The sequence below is a fragment of the Rana temporaria genome, chromosome 4 (genome assembly GCF_905171775.1).
Source record: "Rana temporaria chromosome 4, aRanTem1.1, whole genome shotgun sequence".
Classification (NCBI taxonomy): Eukaryota; Metazoa; Chordata; class Amphibia; order Anura; family Ranidae; genus Rana; species Rana temporaria.
In genome coordinates this window covers 375830153-375842291 of record NC_053492.1, presented here as the reverse complement: position 1 = coordinate 375842291, position 12139 = coordinate 375830153, and the positions used below count along the sequence as shown (strand labels likewise).

The 12139-nt window shown below is 40.4% G+C and overlaps 1 protein-coding gene across 2 annotated transcripts in view; it reads left to right on the top strand.

Moving 5' to 3' along the window:
* Positions 1-12139, top strand: part of SYNDIG1 (synapse differentiation inducing 1) — a 443483-nt gene that overhangs the window by 404380 nt on the left and 26964 nt on the right. The gene's annotated exons all lie outside the window — the stretch shown is intronic.

Here is a 12139-nt window from a genome sequence, read left to right as displayed (position 1 = left end):
TTAGTAATATATGTGCCAAAATTATCAACTGTACCTTATTTATGTAATCTTAACAAGTAAAATCTTTTAAACCACATTTCACCTCTCTAGCTGCTTGTAATGTGAAGTAATTTATTCTCAAATTTTCTAAAAGGTCGTGAAAAGATTGCAGTCGCAGTCAGTTTCTAATAGTTTAGAAACATCTCCTGTGTGTCTACATTGGAGGACTGGCAGGCTGCCATGTTTCTGGTGCAGTAGACAGTAAAAAAAAGTAACAATTGTGATTTCAGTGACTGTTTTTAACATTGAAGATTTGTTTCTCCACAATTCTTGTTTGAAAGTGAATTTACTGTTTGTTTAGAATATCTGAATAGTTCATTGTGGATTTCTGAGTGCAGTTTCACTTTAGTGAAGGAAATCAGAGTATTAACACTGTCCTGTCTATTTAATCTTTACAGTCTTGTAGAGCCAAACTACCAGCAGAATATTAACTTTCCCAAAAGATTTCCAAGTATCTTTAATGCTTGCCCCCCATCTGTAGTGCTATGGTTTCAGCTGCTGGATACTATGTCAGTATGGGTCCCAAGTAGAGAGTAATAATTTAGGGTCCAACAGGTAAAAACTATAGGGGGGAATGCAGACATCCTACACCCTTAAAAGTGTTGAATGCTAAAGATTCTGTTAGCAACCAAAACTGAAAGAGAAGATGTGTCCATTAAACAGGCAGGGGGTGTAGAAAGTATAACTACTCTTAATTTTCAGGACTTTTTTTTAAGTTTTATTGTGGACATTTTTTTAAGTTTTATTGTGGACATTTTTTTAAGTTTTATTGTGGACATTTTTATTAAACCAAAAACACTGGTTAAAAAACAAAAATGCTGGTTATTATTAATTTTATTTATAAATGTCATTGGAATCAAAGTTTGTCAAAAAATACCATGCCTAATTAATAACAGCAGGAAACACTGTATTGTTCTGTCATTACTGGCTCATGTTTATATTAAAATCAATACGTTTTGAAAGGAGAAAATTGCAGTAAATTGTATATATATGCCAATAACAATAGCTTTTTAATATAAATGGTCCTTATTATAAAGTTACTGGAAGTTTGACCACCATATGCATAAAAGTTTTTTCGCAGTAAGAGCTATGAAAATGTGGAATAGCTTTTCTCAAGAGTAAAAGTGGAGCTCCACCCAAAAGGGGAAGCTCTGCTTAAATGCCTCCTCCCCCTGCTCCACAGCCACATTTGGCACATACTGGGGGGCAGGGGGGAGTGGGTACCTGGTTTTGACAAGTACGCACTGGATGTTTGTCCCACCTCCTTCCCCCCGCAGCCGGCCCATTTACAAAACGCAGCGCAATTCGCATATGGGCAATAGGAAACCAGCAGTGAAGCCTCATGGCTTCACCACCATTTTCCCTTAGCCAAGATGGTGGTGCACCTGAGAGCTGATTCAAGAATCAGCTTGAGTGAGGTAAATGCCCTAATAGTAAAAGTCATCAGCTGTATTTGTAGCTGCTAACTTTTATTTTTTCTGGGGGGGGGGGGCAGAACTCCTCTTTAATTTTAGCCAGCTCTGTGGATTTCTGGAAGTGTTTCCTAATGCAGAAAGATTAATGGCTATTTATAACACTTTATATTGTTGATCCAGGAATTATCCAGTCATCTTTAGAGATTTTTTTCCCCATTGAAAGCAAATTTGATTACACTTTATAAGGTTTTTGCCTTCTTTTGAATCAACTGTGTGTTTGGAGTTTTGGGAATGCAAGGTTTTTCACTTATTTTTTTTATCTCGTGTTTTTTTGTTGAACTTGATGTACATGTATGAACCTGTACAACAAATTCTAGTTATTGCACATTGATATACATGTACAAAGAATTCTGTTTGGTTGCTATGGGTTTTGTACTTTGTCAAGTGCTGAAGTGATGAAATGAATCCTCAAAAATACAACTTGACTCATAAATGTGCACACAGTGGGCCAGATTCACAATGGACTTACGCCGTCGTAAGTCCGAATCCGAGCCGTTGTATCTATGCGCCTGATTCATAGAATCAGTTACGCATAGATTTGGGCAAGATATGAGCGGCGTAAGTCTCCTACGCCGTCGTATCTTGGAGTGCATATTTACGCTGGCCGCTAGGTGTCGCTTCTGTTGATTTCCGCGTTGAATATGTAAATTAGGTAGATACGCCGATTCACGAACGTACTTGCGCCCGTTACGCCGTTTACATTAGGCTTACATCCGGCGTAAAGTTACCCCTGCTATATGAGGCACAGCCAATGCAAAGTGGACGTTGGCACAATCGTATCTTCTTACGTTGTTTACGTAAATCGTACGTGAATGGGGCTGTGCGTAGGTTATGTTCACGTCACAGGCATTGAGCCGGCGTAACTTAGGGAAAAAATTTGACGTGATACTGAGCATGCACGCGCATGCGCCGTTCTTTAAGCGCGTCATTTACGTGGGGTCACGATTTATTTACATACAACATGCCCACCTCTTCCACATTTGAATTAGGCGAGCTTACGCCGGCCAATTTACGCTACGCCGCCGCAACTTACGGAGCAAGTGCTTTGTGAATACTGCACAAAGCATGAGCACTGTATGAGAGTGTGAAACGCGTTAGCCCTTTTTCTGATTTTTTGCTGTGACATCCATGTTGTGACCAGTTTTTATTAAAAGGAACAAATTTTTATTTTTGGAGTGCGGCCGTCCCGGTTCTTTCTTATACATTTTTGCATACTATTGCAGTGCCTGCACCCAAGTGTTTGGACTCCACTTTGCAGTTCTCTGGGACCTCTGAGCAGTAAACTTTCTTTCTTTGCCCGTCTAAGTTGCGGAGGCATAACGTAAATAGGATACGCTACGCCGGAAGAAAGATACGTGCTCCTACGTGAATCTAGCCCAGTGTTTATATATATATATATATATATATATATATAAAAAATTAAACAGTTTTATTGAACAAGCTGGGGTTAGAAGCTCATTGGTTTCTATGCAGAAGTGAGCCTCATTTTGCACTTTCCAGGGATAGTAAATAAACCCCATTGTGTACTTAAAAGTGGAGTATGCCTGTATTGCTTTTGGCACTGTTCAAAGTAGAGGTGAAAGTATATCCCTGTGTCCCAGAGCATGGGGTGCAGGCTTATTCTGATACCAATCCATAGGGCTAGTAAATGTAAAGAGGAAAGGATTGCCACTACTCATGACCGTGGCTGAGGCTGCTTAACCTGCCTGGCGGTATTCCCGAGTCTGACTCGGGGTTAGATTTTCCTGCTGCGAGCGGTAACCCCGAGTCAGACTCGGGCTTGCCTCGCTAGATCCACAGGCATGGTTTACTTACCTTGTCCCTGGATCCAGCGATGCCACCGCGCTGTGTGAGCGAGCGGGACCTCGCTCGATTCACACAGTGCCTCCGTGTGACGCCGATCTCCGTTCCCTGCGACGTTACGACGCACGGGGACGGAGAACGGCGCCAAATTCAAAAAAGTAAACAAACACTTTACATACAGTATACTGTAATCTTATAGATTACAGTACTGTATGTAAAAAAAACACACCCCCCTTGTCCCTAGTGGTCTGTCCTGTGTCATGCATGTCATTTTATATAATAAAAACGTTTCTTTCTCCCTGCAAACTGTAGATTGTCCATAGCAACCAAAAGTGTCCCTTTATGTCAAAAATAGTTTTAGATCAGCTAAAAAACAGCGATAATAAATTATAATCACTTGCAGAATTGTGCGATAGCGATTTGTGGGGAAATTCGTCATAAAAAAAAAAAATAATGACAGCGACAATTCTGCAACTGAGAAAATTTCAGTGATTTTGAGTTGATTACATTATTGAATAATTTTTATTATAATTATATTATTATTTGTTATAATTATTTATAATTATTTATTATATTATAATTTATAATTTTGTTTTTAAAAAAATCTCATACCCGGGATGCCTATTAGAATCTTGTTTGGTCAGATTTAAGTGAGTTATTTCTAAAAATTACAGACCTACAATATAAAACGCCAAATTTCCTTGCAAATAATGGTACCGCTTTCAGCATGTTTTTTCTGAAAGAATCATACCGCCAGGGAGGTTAATCGTTTGTTCACCTCAGCTGGTCAGGAGTACTGTAGCAGTGATCCTTTCCTCTTTACGTACATATTTCACATATTGAAGTTTTACGTGAATTTGATGTGCATAGACTTGGAATTTTTTTCTTTGTTTCTTGAAAAATAATCTCTTTTAAACTCCTTTTCAAATCTCAACTGATTGGCAAAGTTCAAAGTATCTGGAATTATTTCCATAAAACAAGTGCCACACTGTTGTGTAAATGCCTGATGAGCTGTAAAGGGTAAGGAGAAGAGAGAAGAAGAGAACCCGCAGACAATGTCACTTTCAAGGTGAACAAATCACTTACCGTATACTGTAATAAATCCATAAAAAAAAACATAATAGTTCCCATATCTCAAAGAGTTATAAAGATTGAGCGTCTGTACCACTGAGGGGCATTGTAAAAACATGTCAAAGAATACCTAATGTGGCTCTTACATGATCCACCCAAGTTTTATATTAAAGTATAACAAAATTCTCAGATAGCTAAAAGAAAAAGAAGGAAAAAGGAACAACCATATATACTGTATGTACTGTATAAAAAAAAACACAAACATCACTATTAAAAGCTGTGAAATAATGATCCTCAAACAAATATTCCTGACGGGTACAATGCTCCCCCAGTAAGGCATTAAAACATATTATAAATATGTACTGTACACTGTATATACACAATATCATGAGTCCATCTATTGTGTTTTCGAAGGAACATACAAGAACATTATTTAATTTCCATATGATTGAGGTAATTATTCACACAATTTGGAGTCTTAATATGTCTATACAAGTTACAGGAGCATGAATACCTGGGTCAATGCGAAAAACACTGGGGTATGTGCCTGTTTTTCACAAACAAAAGCTAATCAGTCTTTCCCCTGAATGATATCTACTGGCTGAGATGTTTGCCAACCCATAGTCATAGTGATGTTTGCCCAATCCTACTAATTTAATCGTTGCTGTCCTTACTGTTGTCAATATGATTCAGTCAAAAACCCTAAAGAAGTCTTACAAGAAGTTAATATAGCTTGTTAAATCCACCTTGGAACCCTGTGCTGTAAAATGTTGGTGCAATGTAACTGTGTTATCTGAAAGGTAGCCCCTCCCATTGCCCACCAATATCTGACAATGCTAGATAAAGGAGATGAGCACACAGAGCCTGCATAGCTCCCTGCCTCCTCTGAAGGTTGCAGACAGAACATCTGCAGTCTTCTTTTCCATGCATCCCTTTGTCTCCTACTCTACTTCATTTGTACAAATAAAATACTGAGCCCACAACCTCCCACAGCCTCCAATGTATTCTACAGTCATACCTTCTTTTCTACTGGTAAAAAACTGAGCACATATCTCCTGCAGCCACCACCCAGTTCAGAGGAGATTATTACAGCAGTAGATAATTGCCTCTGTGTGACAGCAGTTGGGGAGCAACACCGGTCATTTATAACAATACAAGCTGATAACAGCACATGCTGGCAGCTACTACTGTACATTTCCCTGAGATAGTCTAGTGTAGTAGCTGCCGATGTGTGCTGTCATTGGCTTTGTTGATAATGACTATAGCTACTTCCCAGCTGTTGTTAGTCACAAAACACAAGCCACCTGCTACTATTCTAATACTCTCCTCTGAACTACCTTACAGCTATGGGAGATTGCAGGCTCAGTCAGTAATAGAGGAGGCTTGGCTGCAGAATAGAAAGGTGGCTGTGGGAGGTTGCAGGCTCAGCCTTTTTTTCTACAAATGGAGCAGAGAAGGCACACGGATGTATTGGAGACCTGCAGGACTTAGAGGAGGACTGTGGCTTCAGTGCTGTTTGTACCTCCACCATAGGAACTCCTACAATTTGGGCCTCTGCCTGGGGGGAATCTACAATTAGCATTGACAGTAAAAAAAAAATACTTTATTTCCCCAAAACCAGCACCAATTTAACTGAGATTAGGGCGATTCGTACAGGGTCCCCTGGGGAAATTAACAAGTCTTTCTAAGGTCAGGTGAGGGTTCTTCTAGGAAAAACTTTTTTTTTTCTCTGTTGTCATCTATAAAGCACCTAATCCCAATTAGATAGATAACGTTTTTTCCAATGGGAAAGGAGAGGGGATAATTTACATTGCGTATTTTAACAGATTGATTGTAATGAGAAAGCACAAATTCTTTGTTACAAAATATACAAAAATATTTTATTCATAAATACAAAAAGATCCAAAAAATACAATACAATAGTTTAAAAGAAAGTGGACAACCAGTTTGTTGATTGGATTCAGTGGATAACAACGCATCAGTCAGTTGAAAATGCAGATGCAACTGGAAAAGGAAATCGCATGGACCCTACATGTTTCGCGGACTTCTGCTTCTTCAGGGGAGGGAGCGATATCCAGTCAAAATATACAACTGAAAGGTATATACAAAAGCATAACCAGTGAGATATGATACACAATCCAATTACTGGGTAGCATACATCTGGGATAGCATAATAAAATGGTTCCAGAGCTTAAAAACCACACATTCTTACCCACGAATTGCCCACAGCTAGCGACAAACACAGAATACCTCCAAGGTGCAAATGGTCATGTGCGTAATCCTGCAATTAAGCAGGAAAAGTTTGAGAATGGTCACAAAAGGACAGTCAGGTAAGGGTTAATAAGCTGGTGAGACAGAGGGAATAAACAAAAAGCAAAAAGGTAGCCAAACATAAGGAAAGGCTGGGAGTTAAAATCATTATTTAGAAATATAAACGACTGATGCGTTGTTATCCACTGAATCCAATCAACAAACTGGTTGTCCACTTTCTTTTAAACTATCGTATTGTATTTTTTGGATCTTTTTGTATTTATTAATAAAATATTTTTGTATATTTTGTAACAAAGAATTTGTGCTTTCTCATTACAATCAATCTGTTAAAATACGCACCGTAAATATCCCCTCTCCTTTCCCATTGGAAAAAACTTTATCTATAGTTCAGCATGTTTAACATTATACCTCACTGTAAACAGTGTTCAAATATTTCTTTGTGAATCTTCCGGCTAACAATGCTAAGCCACTTTTACATTTAAAAGCAACCATGTCAATTTGCTATGCAGGCTTCTTTAGTTGGCCATTGGTTTAACTATTTGATAGACCCAATCAGCAGCCCAGTGACCAACTGAGGGACACATGGCAGGCTGATAACATTGCTCCTAACTGCAAGACAGTGGCTTGACATTCTGTCAGTCTGTAACAGGATGTGCTGCTACTGATTGCATCTCTATTTAAAAAAAAATAAAAAAAAATCACCAAATCCACCAACAATTTTTTTTTATCAAGTATTTACATACACGTCAAATGTTTGTCTTTAAAAAAACATCTAAATAAATATATCTGTTAATAAAAGCATTGCAATTTGTGCATACCCTCAAACAGTAAAAATCAATTACCGGTACTAGATTTTGGACAGTGTAGATGGCCTGGCTGCAATTATAGAAGTAATATTGAACTAGAGTGAAAATGTATCCAGACGGTAGTCTGTTTTGCATTGCAAAAATGTAATGCAAAACATAATTACCTGGACAAAAATGTAATGAAACAGGCCCTGTACCCCCACTATTAATCCTTGTGGTAGGGGTATAATAGTTATTTTAAATAACTTTACAAGAAAACTGTAATCATTTGCTGACATTTTACAATTTACATCAATGTATAATTTTTCAAATAAATACATTTTAGTATTAACATGTACGGTAGGTCTGTACTGACGACCGTACATGTCCGAGCGGGCAGGATTCCAGCGGACTGTTTTAAAACAAGTCCAGGAATATTTGTCCGCTGGGAAAAGGCCCGGCGGGCAAATGTTTGCTGGAATTCGGCCCGCTCGCGCCCACACACGACCAAACATGTCTGCTGAAACTGGCCTGCGGACCAGTTTCAGCAGACATGTTTGGTCGTGAGTACGGGGCCTTAGTTATACTTACGGATTACTTCGTTTTCATGTTCCCAACATAAAAAATATATCATTGACGCTGGGGTGCACAGAGCTGTCTAGCTACTTAGTGATTTACTCAGGTAGCAATAGCATTTGGCAAATATATTTTGATGAAATACAGTTTGTATGCCTCCATGTAAAAGCATTTTCTATTTTGTATGAGAAATTAGAGTAGAAGGGATGCTCTTGATAATTTTGCAATGGGGCTCCACTAAACATAGTAATATAGCAAAACAGTAACCATTTACCTTTTTATTTTTTTTTATAATTTGCAGTCTTGCCTCAGCAGAGGTCCTCTCTTTATAGTATGCACAAACAGGGGTCGGTTCCCATGGAGAAAGAGATAGTCCAGTTGATTGAACGAGTATACCTGAAGGTGGATAGGCAGCAGAGGGTACTGACGCATAGCAGGTCAGACAACTGCAGGGCATGCTGGCGGCTGTTGGGTACACAATGGCACACTTGGAGATGCAGGGGTACACAGGTTTATATTTGGAGTCAAGGGCACTGGAGAAACACAGGGATCACTTTAGACACATGAGTGCACAGGTTTTACTGAAGTCACTGGAGATATGGGAGTCACTGGACACACAGAAGCATAGAGGGGACACTGGAGTCCAAGGAGACAGGCACTGAGGACTGCAGCAACCAGAAGAGCTGTCTGATGAAACCCAAAAGTGCAGTTGGATGTCCACCAAGGAGAAAAGTTGAAACTGGATCCCTGGATAGGTGAATGTAACAGTACCACAGCTCTCCAATCAGCAATAAAAATCTCTTGACATTTTCCAAATTTTGTCATGTTACAACCAAAAACGTTAATGTATTTTATTGGGATTTTATGTGATAGACAAACACAAAGTAGCACATAATTGTAAAGTGGGAGGAAAATGATAAGTGGCTTTCAAAGTTTTTTACAAAAAATATCTGAAAATTGTAGCATGCATTTGTATGCAACCCCCTAATTCTGATACCCCTAACTAAATCTTAGTGAATCTGTTTCAAACATCCCAATGAAGGCCAAGGAACACACCACAACAGGTCAGGGATAAAGTTGTGGAAAAGTTTAAAGAAGGGTTATTTTATAAAAAAAAATATCCCAAGCTTGAACATCTCAAGGAGAATTTTTTTAATCCATCTCCAAAAAATGTGAAGAGTATGGCACAACTGCAAACCTACCAAGAAATGGCAATAACCTAAACTGACGGGCCGGGCAAGGAGAACATTAATCAGAGTAGCAGCCAAGAGGCCCATGGTAACTCTGAAGGAGCTGCAGAGATCCACAGCTCAGGTGGGAGAATATTTCCACAAGACAACTATTAGCAGTGCACTCCACAAATCTAGCCTTTATGGAAGTGGCAAGAAGAAATCCATTGTTGAAAGAAAGCCATAACAAGTCATGTTTTCAGTTTGCAAAACGCCACGTGTGGGACACAGCAAACATGTAGAAAAAGGTGCTATTGTCAGAGGAGACAAAAATTGAACTTTTTGGCCTAAAAAGCAAAACGCTATGTGTGGCAGTATAATGTTGTGGGGATACTTTTCTTTAGCAGGCATAGGGAAGCTGGTCAGAATTGAGGGGAAGATGGATGGAGCCAAATACAGTGCAATCTTAGAAGAAAACCTGTTAGAGTCTGCAAAAGAGTCGAGGCTGGGGCAACCCTAAACATACAGCCAGAGCTAAAATGTAATGGTTTACATCAAAGCATATTCATGTTTTAGAATGGCTCAGTCAAAGTCCATAACTAAATCCAATTGAGAATCTGTTTACAGACACTCTCCATCCAATCTGACAGAGCTTGAGTTATTTTGCAAAGAAGAATGGGCAAAAATGTCACTCTCTAGATGTGCAAAGCTGGTGGAGACATACCCAAAAAGACTTGCAGCTGTAATTGCAGCGAAAGGTGGTTCTACAAAGTATTGACTCAGGGGGGCTGAATACAAATGCACGTGTAGCACTACCCCCGAAGGGGCTGCTGGTTTGTTTTGGGTGGCATGTTACCTCTGTATCTCCGCCATCTAGGGTACTTGATGAGAGTTGTAGTAAATGGAATGTCCACTCAACAGGTGTCTTTTCTGTGCTTTTATTACCCAGCTGTGTAAAAACGGTTAAACAGTAGGAAAGTGAAGAGTGAATAGATAGCAGAAATGGTGAACAACAGATTCAGGTGTTTGTAAATGGGAAACAGTCCTGCTTCCAACGACACTTTACTTCGCCACTCCAGCCGAAATGGGTTTAGTGCACCTGGACAGGCCTCTCTCACAAGCCTGGCAGCCAGAATGTCACTCGGAACTTGGGGCTAAGTCTCTGCTACAGACAATGCTGTATATTGGCCTAGGCCAACAAGGCCCAGGCCTAGGGTAGCACTTTGCAGAGGGGCAGCATGAAAAGAGTCCCCGCCGGTTCGCACTACACTTTTAGTGTAGTGCCAGTCTTATGAGGTGGACTGGGCTGCAAGACAAATTGGTCCGGCGCCCCCATAAAGTGGCCGCACTGCTTCCAGTATGATAGGGATGGTGCAGACACAAGGGACACTGACATGGTCACCTATACCTGTCAGGTAGGTAGTAGGACACTTCTGCAATCCTTTGCTTGCGTCTGTTGTACATATTAAGGAATCTTGGTTATATCCTTAGTCCTCCATACATTTTGCAGAAATTTGTGCTTAAAGTAGAACTATAGGCAACACTTTTTTTTCCCATTTTGGATAGAGTAAGGGATGGTTATAGCCCGTTTTTTTCCCTTCATTTCCTGCCCCATAGCCAAACAGGAAGTGAGAGGAAATATCTGCAGATTAACGGAATCCCTCCCCCCGAGGCCCTCAGAACTAGTGTCCCCACTGGAAAATTTCAGGGCAGGTCTTAAGCAGGAAGGGGTGTGACCTTGACAGGAGGGGTGGATCATATTTAAATTAGGGGGTGCATGAGTTTAGTCAGGCCTAGGGCAGCAGAAACCCTAAATACACCACTGGCCACAGACCCTCCCAATGGTTGAAGAAACAAAGTGGTCCAGAATCCTCTCTATTAGATTCAACACCCGGATCTCCTTCAGGTAGTTTTGTTTAGGTTACCGACTGATAGGCGACCAACATCCAGCCTCTCAGTACCCAGTTTTACTGGTCCCCCATGGATGGTCAGGCCCCTATTGGAACACCAGCCTCTCTTGGCACTCCTCAGGCAGTCTCTCCACCAGACAGCTTCCTCCAACAAGACGGACAGCTCAGGACCTCAACAGATTGGGGACCCAGTCGTTCACTGGGCCCCAGCGGCAGATCAGATGCCCCGGGCCAACGTGGTCCCGAAACCAGGATCGTTGCGTAGCACGCACACCCTGGCCCGGAAGGCCATTTGCCGGGGTGCCGTGGAATGGCTACCCTGAAGGTGGGTACCACACGGGAAGAAGACCCAAGAAAATGGCGTCTGCCCCATAAATACCCCAGAATGCACAGCGAGGAAGCCTCCTCCTGATAGGCTGCCAGGAATAAGCATCCAAACCCTTGACTCCGCTGCTGCCACCTGTCGGCCTGGGGTGTGACCAGCACACCAGAAACAACAGCATGAACCCACAGCACAGCCAAAGCTGGGACAGAGACTCCAAATTTGAACAGATTAACCTGGTCAGAGTCACTTAACTCTCTGACCCCATCTAAATTTACACTAGCACCGGTTCTGAAAAGTAACACACGTCACACTTTTCACATATTTATTTGTAAGACCTTTGGAAAACCATTTATCATTTTCCTTCCACTTCACAATTATGTGCCATTTTGTGTTGGTCTATAACATAACATCCCAATAAAATACATTTATATATCTTTGGCTGTAACATGACAAAATTTGGAAAATTTCAAGGGGTATGAATACCTTTTCAAGGCACTGTATATACTGCTTATTGAAGAGAATTTTTTTACAATTAGGACTGAAGCTTCATTTGGGCTTTAGGGTACATCATTCTTGATTCCCCAAAATAAAAACAGTTCTCCTTTAAATAACTCAAATATGCTTTTTTCATCATTTCTCTTATTTTAGAAATTCAAGCTTATCAATTTTCCAACAGTATTTAAAATGCAATTAAATATTTCCAACTGCGTGATAA